The 12,439-nt window shown below is 38.7% G+C and overlaps 1 protein-coding gene and 1 long non-coding RNA gene across 3 annotated transcripts in view; one reads left to right on the plus strand and one right to left on the minus strand.

Annotated features, from left to right (window-relative positions):
* Window positions 1-12,439, plus strand: part of JAZF1 (JAZF zinc finger 1) — a 190,757-nt gene that overhangs the window by 78,761 nt on the left and 99,557 nt on the right. The window lies entirely within an intron of this gene.
* On the minus strand, window positions 374-11,068 carry LOC139792393 (uncharacterized). Of its 2 annotated transcripts, XR_011724250.1 has the most exons (4): window positions 10,597-11,068; window positions 7,358-7,467; window positions 1,996-2,174; window positions 374-554 (listed from the first exon to the last, which is right to left on the minus strand). It is a non-coding gene; the product is annotated as an uncharacterized lncRNA (long non-coding RNA). The 2 variants fall into 2 exon arrangements; XR_011724249.1 differs by having other exon boundaries at window positions 374-2,174; window positions 10,597-11,065.

The raw sequence follows: 12,439 nt of genomic DNA on the forward strand, positions 1-12,439 counted from the left end.
TAAGGCAATGCAAAGTGGGACCACTCCAGATACATTTGTCCTCTGGTTTTATGTGAAACCTGACTGTTTGTTGACAGAATGCATTTCCATCTTTGCAAAGATTCATGAAACCCTGTAGGTCTCTTGTGAGAGCCTGAAGACAAACCATGTAAATTCAAAAATTATTTGCTGGAAGACATCATAACCATTATTAAAATGTGTAAGGCCATGGCAGTTTAGGCAGCTGTGGCATGCTATTGTGAACCACACAGAGGGGTTGAATATATGGACTTTCTCACTTCCACAGGAATGGTTCTGTTGCATGGGAAGTGGAAAATAGAGTAAAAAGGATGAAAGTGGGACAATACGTAACACTTTGCAAAAATCAAGCTGGTAAGTTCACACATTTTATGGGCATACTTGTGTATCTCAGTGCCTTTATTAGCCCGCTGGTGTCTCCGATTATAATTTCCTTTAGAATATCTTGTTGTGCTGCTTCGTTCTTGTTCCTTAATAATGACACGGTCTCATTTTCTTGCAAGTTCTCATCTCCTCCACCTTTGACATTGCAATCACTTAGCACAAATGTAAGCAGACAGAAAAATTTTAACTTTCATCTTAGTTGAAACTTGGAGTGAATTCAGTATTAAGCTTGGTCTCAGAGGCACTGCCACTCTTGTCCTCTCTTAGTCACAGTATGTTATGTATCAGAGGTCCTGTTTTTGCCTCATGAACTTTTCACAGAGCAAATTACCATTTATCCGAGGCTTTGTAGGGTACAGTTCCTGCACGCTTCATTTTATGCTGGCTGATAAACTCAGTAATGACAAATTAATTGCTTCCATTTTTGACTGCTTCACTGAAGAGGTTTGACCCCAGAGTCCTTTTGCATGACAGCAGTAATATTTTCAAAACTAAAATCTCTGCTGTATTTCTATAGCTGTGGCCCAGTGCAGTCTACCTATTTTCCAGTATGGCAGCTATCTCAGGAGTTGAACTTTTACTACATTATTACCAATATGCTACGTGCTGCCTGGCTTGAAGTTTGTGGAAGGCACTGCCTGTTTTCATAGAGCAGCCTACATCTGCCTGCCACTACTGCCCTGATTATTTCAGAGAGTGGGAGCATCTGATAAGAGCATTCTCTAACATCATCTTCTGTGTTCTGCTGCCAATGCTGTCACTGTGGCTTGACAGCCCAAAAGATGAATGTAATGTGTCACAAGAATTTTCAAAACCAATGTCTTCAGTCCAATTTATACTTAGCTCTTAACCAGGTAAGATTCAGTTCTTCTGATATTATTTTCACTTTGGTATCTGTCTGTCTGAGTTATTTGATCTCTGGGCCTCCATTGTTTACCCTTTTATCAAGGATGTTATTCCTCAAAGGCAGTAAGATTAAGCTCTGTGAAGAAAGGTTTTAGGTTCAAGCCATTTGTTCTTCTAAGCTTATGCCATAGGCTATATCATATAAAACAAATCCACCTTAATACCTATCTAAAATACCTGAAAGATTGTTTTGTAAATGCCTGATCCTTTCTTGTATCTCTTATTTTCATAGTTAATTTTGGTTTTGAATATTATTGCTTACTCTCTCGCATCCTAGAAAGGAAACACATCTAAAGCTGAAACAGTTTTCCATGTGACATGCAGAAACTTTCACTATATGTAGCATGCTGTATTGCATAGTTACATTCTTTCCAAACTTTTAATGGAGGAAGTATCTTAAGAACAAAAGGGTTCTCCATCATTTACTATGAAGTTTTGAGTTGGTATGTGCTCTGTGATTTCCAGAGGTCATGGGAAATGAAGGATAAAATCTTAGGCTCAGTTTCCAATGGCTTAATTTTATGAGTTAAATTTGGCTTTGCAAAATTTTTAAATTCAGAAAGCCTTTTTCTCCTCTGTTTTCTTACCCTATGCTCCCACTCTTGCAAACTGTTGCCATTCCTTTTGTTCCTGTCCAACATTTTGTCTGGTTTATTTCTTGAGGTCTCAAAAGGACTTTTTGCTTACCTGAACAGGCAAGCTGCTCTCTGTTCTTGCAGTATTTGAGAGTTGAAATGTCTGTTTTGTCTTTTGGTGACAGTCCTGCTCATTTGGCAAGTGAAATGCAGACCTGAATTTTGGTGTTGGAGACCATTTTTTGCAGGTATTCAGATTTCTTCCAAAGATAAAAAAATGTTGCGTAGTTTCTATAAGGTTGGAGTCAGGAGAGAGAGACAGAGAAAGAACATATTAGAATTGGTAAAATAAACAGGAGTTACAGCAGTTCTCACATGGAGCAGTATTTTCTGGTTCAGCTCAGAGCCAAATGCCTGTAGCTCATCGTGCATGAACCCCCAGGCAATGTGAGAGTGCAGCAATCACACTGAATGTACCAATTCGTGAAACTGGGAGTCCTCCCAGAAACAGTTGTGAGATGAGGCTGGAAATGGGGGGGGAAGTGCTGCTGATTATCCAGTGGACCAGTATTGCTAAGAACATGAGAGAAGAGCTTCATTGTTATTCACCATGGTAAGAGTTCAAGAATTTATCTCCACTGGGAAGATGCAAGTCTTCTGGGACTGGTGTTTTCAGGAGCTCTGTTTTGTTTTAGTAGACTGACATTTTTAGCTTGCATTTTTTTATGCTTTTGAGGTAGTTTTAGAAGTAAAAAGCATTTTTTAGGATTATTTTTTAAAATCAAAATATGTAAATTAACTGTTAAAATTATGACTGAACTGTTAAAAGTTTGTTTTTTTTTAATTGAAGCAATGATTTTTGCAAAAACTGTATTTTTTGCTACTGATGTCTGACTGATTTAAGTGTGGTGTATTAGAGTTAAGTACTTGCCTGAAGAATGTGCCATAATTTTGGAACAGTAGATGTGATCTAGTTGCTAGCTAATTCTCTCCATGCAGCCAAAAATCGTATTAAAATACTACTTCCATATCATACTGATTTCATTTTTCCCCCTCTATTTTCTTTTGTTGATTTCATTTTGTTCATTCTTCTCCCATATATAGATGGGTAGTCGTAAATTCTGTTCTGTGGAACATTATTTGGGAAGCTTTAAAACACCAGGACTTGTATTAAAAGCTGTTCAGTTGATCCTGTTATTGCAGAAGTAGTAGTGCAGCTAATGGTGCTGACAAGAATATCAAATGAGGTAAAAAAATACGTGTATCTAAGAACTTGGTGTCCTTTTGAAGTGAACTGATTCCCTTTGCCAAGTTCTTCTTCAAAGAATGTTTCAGGTTGTGTGTATGGAGGTAGCTGAAATTCTGAGTTTTGCAAAAAACAAACTCAGGGAGCAGTCAAAAAGTTAAAGGAAATTTTGAAAAACAGAACAAAAAAATAAATGCTAATGGTGCTAGAGGCTGGCACAAACTAAGCTGGGAAATTCTGAACTGAAAAGGTTTTAGTTTTCCCTTTTAGAGATTCTGTTAAATAGATAGGATGTAAAGTTATCTGGCAGGTTATTCTCTCCCCTGTTGTTTCAAAGTAAAGGAGAGGGGTTAAAGAAATACTTAACAGAAGAAAGAAAGATTCTGCTAGATAGTATCTCCTTTTGTGTTCACTTTGTCAAAATGCTCTTGTTTTCTCAGTAAGATTATTTTTTTATGACAGTTCCTTGTTCTATACCTGTTCAACAGATAATTTTTTTTTAAAATACTAGGCCACCTGAGATCTGTAAAGAAATTGTGGTATGACCTCCAAAAGAAAGTCTTCCTTCCATTTAAAAAATGTTTTTAATTATGTCCTTTCAATGTCTAAACCATCTGGATTGATGTTCCTATGTTCCATGTCTGCTATTGGACATGATTTTTGTTTGTAGTTTTAAATGAAAAAGTTCATTCAGATGATCTGTCTCTCTCTTTTGGAACAAGTTTTAGAATTTAACAGAAAGCAAAGTGTTCTTTTCATTAATTACAACTGTTCAAATTTGGCCAGGTTATAGGTGTCTGAAAACTATTAATTGTTTTCATGTAGTAGACGTTTGTTAGAGATTGTAAAGAATCAAAGTTTCTAAAACTTTGAGTTGTCAAAGGCTGTTTGTTGAAGAGTTTGAAAGATGACTGTTGAAAAATCATCTTTTAGGCAGCTGGAGTCTCTTGAGCTCCAAGTATTAGAAGAGAAAACTGAAGCTTTTCCTCTTGTTTCTTGGTTTTCATCTGACCAAAACATGCATGTAAGCACAAACCACAGTCATGTACTGCTGAGAGGTAAGGAGTGAAAAGAAAAGGGAAGTTTTTCAAGCTTGGCTTTAGAAGAATGGACATCCAAGGAAACAGGCTAAGGTTCCTTAGGAGTGCTTTTCACATAATGATCTTTGAGCTTGGTAGGCCCATAGCTTCCAAACACTGTACACAGTCCCAGTAAGTCAAGCTTGTGAAGTTGGCTTCACTGGGATGATCATCTAGGAATCTAATTTTTCCTGTGTCTGATTTCCAGATCTGGCAAACTGGGGTTAATAATTTAATTTTCAAATGATTGCCTAAATAGGATGGAGAATGTTGTGTAACTCATTAAAAATACAAAAACCATAACAAACTTTCTGGAGTTGTCATTTACCTGTCAGAAAGGCTTAGAGCACAGAGTATCTGTTATTAATGAGTTTTCTTACTGAAAGTAAACTTTACTCTAAAAATAAAACAGCCAAACCACACAACTGCTTTCAGATGTATATCTCATATTCCCAGGTATCAAGATAAAAACGGACGTAAAGTTTTGTCTAATAGTTGGTTCTTCTGGCCTTGGAATCTTTCTTCTGAACTCTTATACTTAAAAAGGAAAATGTATAGAAAATGACAGTATTTCTAGCTTGTGTGTGCCCCATGTAATAACTGTCAGGTCATCAGTGACAGCTGGTGTTTTTTTCCACTGTACAGCATCAGTCACTAGAAAAACAGCTTTTCACATAAGAGATCAGTTGTACAGAAGAAATACACAAATGAGTTGTGTATCTGTTCTGTCATGAAAACTATTCACATTTAACTGTGTGTACTCCATAAGAAATAGCTTAAATTCATTGCTTATCAGAGAGCTCTTAAACTTCTGAGCAATAAACAAATTGATAAAAAGAACAATTAGGAGTGCATTTTTCAAAGTCATCTAAATATCATCATACTTGATTCCTCTGGTTCTGCATTAAACTCATTGCTTGAAGGTATTTTTTTAGTCACACAAAGTAAGAACACTTCAGGATTCTGTGGCAGACAAATGTTTGTAGCATAAACCGTGAATCTCTATGTACACACCCACACCACCCAATAAAAAATAAATGAAAACTGAAGGTTAGATGCAGTAACATCCATTACTTATGCAGACGTATCCATAACAACTAGTACTTACCTCAGTGCTTTCTGCTCAAGGATGATGAGCCTATATATACAGTTTTTTCTCACCAAGGCATACTGTATCCCCTATGTTTTTATAAAGCACTGTAATTGGAAAGAGTCTGACAGAAGCCTTCCAAGTCTTCCATCTTGGCAATGAATCTGGCTGCAAAGTGATTCTAGTTCTACAAAGCATCTGAAACTGTTTATCTCTCACTGCTGGTATTCATTGATTTGTTTGTATTTCTTCAGTGTCTCCTCTAGGCCTATAAAATTCTCTGCAGTGCTTCAGCTGACATGATGCCAAGAACATGCCAGTGAACTCAAACTGAGTGCTTCTATTAGATTTTCAGGGTGGTACTGGTGGCCTTGGGCATCATCCTCCCCACTCACCCTGACTACCATTTTGGTGGCTTCAAGCACTTGTAGATTATTGAATGCTTGGATGCAGTGATTTGTGTTATATATACCTTGATTTGACAGGATAGAATCTCTTGCATTTTCTCCTCAGCGTTGTACCTTACAGCTCGAGTTCTTTGTGTCTTTATTTACAGTGGCACACTATAAGGTATGACTGCCATGATACTGCTGGTAATAATATAAGCAAATGGCATTTTGTTTTTATTGGAACTACAAAAAGAAGTGTATTTATGGCAAGATTTTTAAGTACAGTTACACTTACATCTTACTGTTTGTAAATACTCAGTTGTGCCAGCAAATATAATGTAGCATATGGAATCTCATTTTATTTTATCAAAATAGAAGGGTTGAGGGATAAATGAATAAATAAATAAGGGTAAGTTGAGCAAAGACATAAAGCTTGTCAGGACTCTTAAGTAGTCTGTGCCTGAGATGGAAATGGAACTTGTAACCTTTGATTTTATCCAGTTTGCATAGGTAACACATGAGGGGAACTACAGCTACCGTTGTGCTGTAGAAAAAGTAGTCTTCTTTTTGATAAATTAAACGATCAGCTGGAGATTAAGAGCCATATGACGTCATATGAGAAAAGAAACTGATTAGCAATGACCTTTTACATGCCTGTGTGAGGAAGAGCTGGTGTGTGGATTCCCCAGACCTCTAGTTAGCATGCTGATGCTTTTGACAAATAGCTCAAACTGTATCCCCATTCTTAACTTGATATGCATTGATAACTATGGAGAGATGAGATCTGGAGGTGTTCGTCAACCCAGGTTTTTGTCTTAATTTGATTAAAAAACATCACGTAGAATATAAAATGTAATCTTTTTAAGAAACAGAGTTAATACCTTTTGTTAAAGAGATGCATTTTTTCCTCATGGGTCTTACTGGCTTGATCTGTTAATTAAATAGTTTATACAGGTCTTTCCCATCTCCTGTAATAGAAACTAAATTTGGAGCAGCTATTTTACAGCTGGCTAATGTTCTCAGGAAAGCCTCACTATTGCCTAATGCTGTTCAAAGGTGCATTGAAAAGAATTTATGATCTTAGTTCCTTTGCAGCAGCTGGAGTGCCTTTTAGTATTGCAAAACATACTGATTTATATTCTTAGCTGGTAGCTGCAGAAAGGACATTTATTGCATGAAGGTGGAGAATGGACTATTGTCTTTCCAGCAGACACTACCTCAGGCTGCATCATGGCTGTAGTGCAGTCTGCCTCCTGTCATCCACCTCTGTCCTAGCTGACAGATGATTTAGACTGAGGGATGTTAGAGCCTGGTGTACCTTCCTGTGCCTTCCTTCTGCAGCCCACTACACCAGATTTCTTTCTAAATCAGATTGGAATGGGTTGTTGGAGTACTTGGATCTCATCCTATATTGGAATGATAGGCCAGTTTGTGCCTTCAAACTTGGAAGCTGAGAAGTGTTTACCCTAATGATATAACAATTAAAAAAACTTACATTTTGACTGCTCGTTTTGAAATTCTGGTTACCATGGCAATACAGAGGACATTTTTTGAGAGTTGTCAGCTGCATACATTTCATTGTTACTAAATCTGGTGAAGTGTTTTCCAAGTATATAAAGAGGGTGGGAAGACAGAGCTAATTAGGAAAAGATGTAAACAATGCTAATTACCTCATCAAATTGGCAAGCTTGGCATCTGAGCTGATACAGTGGAGAGCCTCTGGTAAAGAGCATCTGAAGCTTTTTATGGTTCAGCCAAATTGTAGGACTCTTGATACTCCCTTCAAAATAAAAACAAGAAAGCCTCAACCCCAGCATTTTACATTAGTACTTGGCATGGACAGATTTCAACTAGCAGTAAAAGCAATACTTTTGTTAGTTTGTTTTGATTTCATCTCCCTTCTCCTCCCCAGAAAGAAGAAAAGCAAAAGAAGAGTTATTAATGTTTCTGGCTTCAGGGGTGGTGCTGACATGGGAATCCATGAACAATATGCAGTTTTTCCTTTGTTATGGGGCTTTTCTAAGCATCTTGTCTGCAGTTCATTGGCAGACAGACAGACAATGTCAGACTCCCACTGAGGTGGTTTGTTTAAGGTGTTTTATTTCCATACTTTAATTCATGCCACCTTCCCTGCTGTTTTCTGTCATAGAAGATACTTGTCTTCATTTTGACTAGGCTATTAGGTAGTCTACTGACTGTAGTGAAAAGCTTTAGAGCTGGAATAGAATAAATTATGAAGGAGTTACTAGGCATTTCTCTGCTTCTCACTACAAATCAATACCACTCTGTAGAGAAACAGTGAGCACAATGACACTGCATTAAGGCACTAATATTAAAAGCAGCTAATATCTGACCTGAATAGGGAGGGAGATAATTCACTTAGCCTTAGCAGATACTAATTGTTTATGTTATTTATTTATTCCATGTTAGTCCTGAATAAAAGGAGAGTTCAAAGCACCTTTAGCTAAGTATTTCAAATATTGCAAATATTGTCTTGATACAAGACAAATGTTGAAGGTGGAGAAGGATTTTGTTGCTGATTCTTTTATTAGTTTGTTTAGAAAGAGCAACCCAAACAAGCTCTTTCCCCTGAATAAATAAATTTTTAATAGGCCACGCCCTTTTAACCAAGAGTGCAATTGAAACATTTTAAAGAGTTTGCTTAAACTTCTAAGGCTATTTCTTGGGGAAAAACAGACTACAAATGGGAGAACAACTGCTGTTGAGTGTAGTCATATACTTGAAAAAGTGATGCTATTTTTCTAATGTTATGTACAATCACATTTATAAAATGATTATTGAAGTAAGTTTTGACAGAGAACTATTATCTTTTATGTTGGAAGTGTATTTGTATAGACTGGTAGTCTTCTTGGGCCAAATTATTTAAAGCTCTTTAGAGATTCCTCTAAAGCCTTTTTTTAAGAAAACCTCCCAAGACAGTAAGTAGCAGCAGAGCTGACTAAACATTGAGCTAAATTAATCAGAATTTAAATTGTCCTTAAATTCTGCATCAGAACCTTTATTTACTAAGTGTCTCAATTTCATCATATCCCTTAAATAATCTTGATAACTGTATGATGTGCTTTTTATTTCATAATCATCTGTTGATCAGAGGAGAAATGGACTAAAAATAAAATCTATTGCTGTAATAATGGATGCTATCAACTTATAATGGTTAATTGCTGTTTAGTAGTAAAAATAGTAGAATTTAGAAGGTACTAAACCATCACTTCAGGAAGCACTATTTTTTTTTTGGCAGCAATTGTAAAATTATCAGCTGGATTGTTTAGAAGTGAGATACAAGGAAAGGTGTATATATACTGTAGATATTTAAGTATCATGATCTGAGGAGGCCTTGCTTTTCAGCTTCACTGATGTCCTTTCTCCCCTTCCAAGTTCTTCTTGATTCTATTTCCAATACAAATAAGCAAAATGACTGATATTTTTGTGATTCTGAACGATCCAGTTTTCAGATTTCTACAGACTTATAAATACAGTAAATTTAACAGTTTTGAAACACAGTAGACGACCTTTTGAAGTCATGCTGATCTAGAAGTGAGGTATTGCTTGTCTGAATTCTTACAAGACACCAGAAATACACAGATTGAAAGGTCATGAGCTTTCATGAGTGGATTTTATTCATACATACTTAAGGAGAAATTTTACTCTTGTAGGAAAATTTGTCTTCTGTATCTTTTCTCTTACCCTAACTTAATTAAAACAGATTTTTGACATATTGGTGCATTTACTAGGTTGCTTGAACCTCTTACGTGTTCCTGAGTAGAAAATGAGCTTTCTCTAGGGAGAAGCCTTCCTGAGCTTGACTTGTATGAACCTGGAGCACCACGTCCACCTGCCAAAAGTACATCACCCTTCTGTTGCCTATTACATGAAACATTAAGGAAGTAGAGACACTTCAGCTTTCATGAATGTCAGGCAAAACTGTGGAAGCCAAAGAATTGAATGTAATGTTCTGTGAGCTTTTTAAGTGAATAGGCTTAATTGTAAATATGTTTGTGTCTGGGGTTTTTTTGTTGTTGTTGTTATGGTAAGCTAACTTCCTATGAATTGGTGTGACAGTTTGATTAATATTTCTATAATCAAATTCCATGAGAAAGCAAACAGTTTTAGAATTCTAAAGGAATTGGCAACTTCATTTCCTTTGTGTTCACACTGGGAAATTAATTTTTATTTATTGAACACAGTGTGGTTTTGATCAGGATAATAAAGTAAAAATAGAATGTGTAAGAACGTGCTTTGGCCTTCAAACATCTTACATTATTAAACTCATTGATTTACTTAAATCTCTACTTAGTGTCAATATTTTAAGGCTTATCTGAATTTATTTTTAACTGACTATTTTTCCTTCCTCTCAGGTTTTCTTTCAAAGACATTGTGACTTAGCTTAATTCAATCTAATTTGGGTTTCCTCTACATCAGAGCTATTTCAAGCAGAACAAGTACCTCAATACCTTTCCGTTTTGAAGAAATTACTGCAAAGAAATAGCTAAAGAGTGGCGATACCCTATTATTTATTTGAACCAGTGGATATTTTAAGTTGTAACAGAAATGTTTTAGCGGTACTTAGAGGCGGTAAGAGCCGAGGCTGCTGAGCACCGCTCTCCTCTGGGAAGCTGAACCCGCGTACCTGTCCCGTTCCTCAGGGAAGCCATTTTGTGATCTCCCTTTCAAAACCGACAGCGCGGGCTCACGGAGTAGGGCCCATGTGCGGCCTTCGCAGCCTCCCGTCTTTCCGTGCCAGGTTCGCATGCTCAGGTTTCTTCGGTCTCTCCTTCTGACCGCCGTTCCCTGACATGAGCGGATTTTTTTTTTTTTTTTTTTTAATTATTACAACTGTTGTTAAACGTGGTGCCCATCACCCTCCCCATCACCACAAGGCGTAGAGGACCTGAGGGGCCTGCCAGAAGTGACAGGGGGAACACCGCGGTGTATTATGAGGAGAAAACTCAAACGGTGAGAAGCGGATAGAAAGCCCCTCCTCTTGCGGCCGCTGAAGCGACGGCTGTCAGACGGCAGCCGCCGGGCTGCTCCGCACCTCAGCGGCGCCCGGGAAGGGAAATGGCGGCGGCGGCGGCGAGTGGCGCTGCTGGCCCAGGCGCGGGGACCACCAGGGGGCGCGGGGAGGCCCCGGCGCTCCTCGGGGTCGCGGCCTCCGTCTTCACGGAGCCCGGGAGGCGGCCGGGTCCTGCCGGTCCGACCCGGTCTCTGCTGCCTGGGCAGGGCGGAGAACGCCGTGCTCCGTTTCTGCGTTGAAGCGCAGGGGAGGTTTGTAAAGCCTGTGGTAAATCCAGTGGGAAGCGATTCTCCCATCAGAGCTGAATGCCTCGTTTGTCTTTAATCTTCTTCTAAGGACTCGTACGAGGCGTATGTCTCCCCGGGGAGTGGCAGCCGCTGCTTGCTGCGAGAGGGGTGCTTCTGTCGGGTTAGGGGTTAAAGACTCCCGAGAGTTACAGCTCTCCCTAGCTCCTGCCCTTGCGGATGACACACCGGGGTGAGTCAGCCCCTGGAAGTCTCAAGGCTTCATTATGAGGAAGAAGTCACTTGGCTGCGTGGAAAACCTGAAGCTTCCTCACTGAAGGAAAGTGGCGCAGCATTCCCCGTGACAGAAAAGGTGTCCTCCCATCCCTCCACAAGGTTCAGTTCAGGAACGACTGAGTGAGGGTAGAACCCCGGTTTTATATTTTTTTGTTTGTTTGTTCTTATATCTGTTCAGACCCTTGTGCTGGGACAATAAATTAAGTCAAGGTGTGAGACTTCACATCGTCCCTGCCCTGGCAGCTCTTGGTCTCCAGAAGCGGGATGCAGGTGTTGTTCTCTTCAGTGGAGGGCACCAAGCCATTTACCACACTTGGCTTCCAGTGGCCGGAGGCACTAAAACTCAGTAGGTGGTGAGTTTAGTGCGTTAAATAATCTGCTTCACCTTACTCTAATTCTCAAGATAATTTGAAATGCTCTTTTGAGAGCAAGTATCAAAGGTACAGAAGTGCAGAAGATCTGCTCCACCGTTAGTACTCAAGGGCAGACAAAACAGTCTTACTGCTAAAGGCTTATGGTTAACAGGACTTTCAGAATTTCTTACGTAACAGTCCTTGGTATCCTAGTGATTGAATATTAGATTTTTAATACATGGTGTTGTAGAAGAGATACGTTAAGCCTTAATGAAAATAATCATGTTTGTTTGCAGAGAAGTATATTTTTGCCTCATAGTAGGGCACAAATGTGAACCTAATATTTTCAGCGATGATGTCTTCCTTATAGAGATAAACCCTATCCCTCTGCTAGAAATAGACTGGGTACATGATGTGTCTGAGTGGTGACAAATATGGAGTTATTCGTAGTCTTGGATAAGGCACCACTTGTGGTGAAGATATTTCAAGTGAAATAAAATTGTTTAAGACATAGTATGTCCAAATGGATTTTGGAAAGGACATTTCAGGAAATAAAGGTTATCTGAGCATTTGGTATTCTTATGCAGTCAGTTCCTGTCCTTGCTCCTCTAGCCTCTGGCTCCATCAGCCATGGCTGCCGTCTTGAGGTAGGGGGCTTTTCTTGAGTAATTCTAAGTAATGAGGCCATTTCCTTCTTCCTTACAAGAAATTAATTAGTTTTGTGCACTCCCTGTTCTTGTCAGCAGGAAGTGAAGGTGAGTACTGTGTGCAGTTTTGGGCAGCACAGTGTAGAAAAGACATCAAGCTATTGGAGAGCATCCAAAGGAGAGCAACAAGGATGGT

The sequence above is a fragment of the Heliangelus exortis genome, chromosome 2 (genome assembly GCF_036169615.1).
Source record: "Heliangelus exortis chromosome 2, bHelExo1.hap1, whole genome shotgun sequence".
NCBI lineage: Eukaryota > Metazoa > Chordata > Aves > Apodiformes > Trochilidae > Heliangelus > Heliangelus exortis.